Below are 3,657 nucleotides of genomic sequence, written 5' to 3'. Positions count from 1 at the left end.
TGTTCGAGTCGCGTGTGGTTCGCGGGAAGAACGACTGCCGGAAAGCCTCAGTACGCGCTCGAATCTCTCTAATTCTACATTCGTGATCTCCTCGGGAGGTATAAGTAGGGCGAAGCAATATATTCGATACCTCATCCAGAAACGCACCCTCTCGAAACCTGGACAGCAAGCTACACCGCGATGCAGAGCGCCTGTATTGCAGAGTCTGCCACTTGAGTTTGCTAAACATCTCCTTAACGCTATCACGCTTACCAAATAACCCTGTGACGAAAAGCGCCGCTCTTCTTTGGATCTTCTCTATCTCCTCCGTCAACCCGATCTGATACGGATCCCAGACTGATGAGCAATACTCAAGTATAGGTCGAACGAGTGTTTTGTAATCCACCTCCTTTGTTGATGGACTACATTTTCTAAGGACTGTCCCAATGAATCTCAACCTGGCACCCGCCTTGCAAACAATTACTTTTACACGATCATTCCACTTCAAATCGTTCCGTACGCATACTCCCAGATATTTTACAGAAGTAACTGCTACCAGTGATTGTTCCGCTATCATATAATCATACAATAAAGGATCCTTCTTTCTATGTATTCGCAATACATTACATTTGTCTATGTTAGGGGTCAGTTGCCACTCCCTGCACCAAGTGCTTATCCGCTGCAAATCTTCCTGCAACTTCTCTGTATATTTCAGCATCTTCCGCGAAAAGCCGCATCGAACTTCCGACACTATCTACTAGGTCATTTATATTCGTCCTATCGCCTCTTTAAGTGGTCCTGACTTCTGGTAACCAGTCGGGTCAGGATGGCGCATGTGGCAGAGTATGAAATCGCTGGTCTTCGATGGTTGCAAGTATTTCATGAGGAGTAAGAGGCTGAGGATGGTTTTTCTGCAAAATGACACATGTAGTCAGAAGTCTAAGTCACCTTGATCGTATTGTTGGCCAAAGCTGATTTTTTAACATATTGGAGTATGACGTGGTGCTGATGGTGCTTTCCGTAGTCATGCAGTGTTCCAAGACAACGCCTCGTTCGTCCCAAAAGAGAGTCAGCGAAACCTTCACTGCAGATTGCTGCATATGGAACTTCTTAGGTTTTGGTGATGAGGAATGGTGCCATTCCGTGATTGCTCTCTTGTTGTTGGCAGTGTACCCAGGTTTAATCTTCTGTAACTATTCTCACGAAGAAGCCATCACCTTCTGCTGCAAACTGCGGCAAGCGTACTTTAAAGACGTCAACGCACCAAGCCTTAAGTTCTGGACTGAGCTATTACCTTCTCCTAGAAGGTATATGGAACTGCAGCATTTTATGAATGATGCGACGTGCGGAGCCATGGCTAATGTTCAAATCTGCGACTGTTTCATCCACTTTCACAAAGCGATTTTCCAATACAGTGATCTCAACTACTGCAGTAGACCCTCGTGTCACAACACGGTATGCCTGAGCCGGGCGCTGAGCGTCTGTCACAGAAGTCACGTCATTTCCGAAACTTTCTACTCCACTCATGCACTTCCTGCAGCTGTGTACATGCATCGCCATACTGTATCTTTCAGTTGCCGATCGATTTCAATAGGTTTACCCCTCATGAACCATGGACCTTGCCGTTGGTGTGGAGGTTTGCGTGCCTCAACGATACAGATAGCCGTACCGTAGGTGCAACCACAACGGAGGGGTACCTGTTGAGAGGCCAGACAAACATGTGGTTCCTGAAGAGGGGCAGCAGCCTTTTCAGTAGTTGCAGGGGCAACAGTCTGGATGATTGTCTGATCTGGCCTTGTAACACTAACCAAAACGGCCTTGCTGTTGTGGTACTGCGAACGGCTGAAAGCAAGGGGAAACTACCGCCGTAATTATTCCCGAGGGCATGCAGCTTTACTGTATGATTAAAGGATGATGGCATCCTCTTGGGTAAAATATTCCGGAGGTAAAATAGTCCCCCATTCGGATCTCCGGGCGGGGACTACTCAAGAGGACGTCGTTATCAGGAGAAAGAAAACTGGCATTCTACGGATCGGAGGAGATCCCTTAATCGGGCAGGTAGGTTAGAAAATTTAAAAAGGGAAATGGATAGGTTAAAGTTAGATATAGTGGGAATTAGTGAATTTCGGTGGCAGGAGGAACAAGACTTCTGGTCAGGTGAATACAAGGTTATACATACAAAATCAAATAGGGGTAATGCAGCAGTAGGTTTAACAATGAATAAAAAGTAGGAGTGTGGGTAAGCTACTACAAACAGCATAGTGAACGTATTATAGTGGCCAAGATAGAAACGAAGCCCATGCCTACTACAGTAGTACAAGTTTATATGCCAACTAGCTGTGCAGATGACGAAGAAATTGAACAAATGTATGATGAGATAAAAGAAATTATTCTGGTAGTGAAGGGAGACGAAAATTTAATAGTCATGGGTGACTGGAATTCGACAGTAGGAAAAGAAAGAGAACGAAACATAGTAGGTGAATATGGATTGGGGCTAAGAAATGAAAGAGGAAGCCGTTTGTTATAATTTTGCACAGAGCATAACTTAATCATAGCTAACACTTGGTTCAAGAATCATAAAAGAAGGTTGTATACATGGAAGAACCCTGGAGATACTAAAAGGTAACAGATAGATTATATAATGGTAAGACAGAGATTTATTAGCAACCAGGTTTTAAATTGTAGGGCATTTCCAGGGGCAGATGTGGACTCTGACCACAATCTATTGGTTATGAACTGGAGATTAAAACTGAAGAAACTGCAAAAAGGTGGGAATTTAAGGAGATGGGACCTGGATAAACTGACTAAACCACAGGTTGTACAGAGTTTCAGCGACAGCATAAGGGAACAATTGACAGGAATGGGGGAAAGAAATAGTGGAAGACGAATAGGTAGCTCTGTGGGATCAAGTAGTGAAGGCAGCAGAGGATCAAGTAGGTAAAGAGACGAGGGCTAGTAGAAATCCTTGGGTAACAGAAGAAATATTACATTTAATTGATGAAAGGAGAAAATATAAAAATGCAGTAAATGAAGCAGGCAAAAAGGGATACAAACGTCTCATAAATGGGATCGACAGGAAGCGCAAAATGGCTAAGCAGGGATGGCTAGAGGACAAATGTAAGGATGTAGAGGCTTATCTCACTAGGGGTAAGATAGATACAGCCTACAGGAAAATTAAAGAGACCTTTGGAGAAAAGAGAGCCACTTGTATGAATATCAAGAGCTCAGATGGCAACCCAGTTCTAAGCAAAGAAGAAAAAGCAGGAAGATGGAAGGAGTTTATAGAGGGTCTATACAAGGGCGATGTACTTGAGGACAATATTATGGAAATGGAAGATGATGTAGATGAAGATGAAATGGGAGATACGATACTGCGTGAAGAGTTTGACAGAGCACTGAAAGACCTGGGTCGAAACAAGGCCCCGGGAGTAGACAACATTCCATTGGATGTAGTGACGGCCTTGGGAGAGCTAGTCCTGACAAAACTCTGCCATCTGGTGAGCAAGATGTATGAGTACGGCGAAATACCCTCAGACTGCAAGAAGAATATAATAATTCCAATCCCAAAGAAAGCAGGTGTTGACAGATGTGAAAATTACAGAACTATCAGTTTAATAAGTCACAGCTGCTAAATACTAACACGAATTATTTACAGACGAATGGAAAAACTGATAGAAG

The sequence above is a fragment of the Schistocerca nitens genome, chromosome 10 (assembly GCF_023898315.1).
Source record: "Schistocerca nitens isolate TAMUIC-IGC-003100 chromosome 10, iqSchNite1.1, whole genome shotgun sequence".
NCBI classification, from domain to species: Eukaryota; Metazoa; Arthropoda; class Insecta; order Orthoptera; family Acrididae; genus Schistocerca; species Schistocerca nitens.
Note: the sequence above shows the minus strand (reverse complement) of the source record.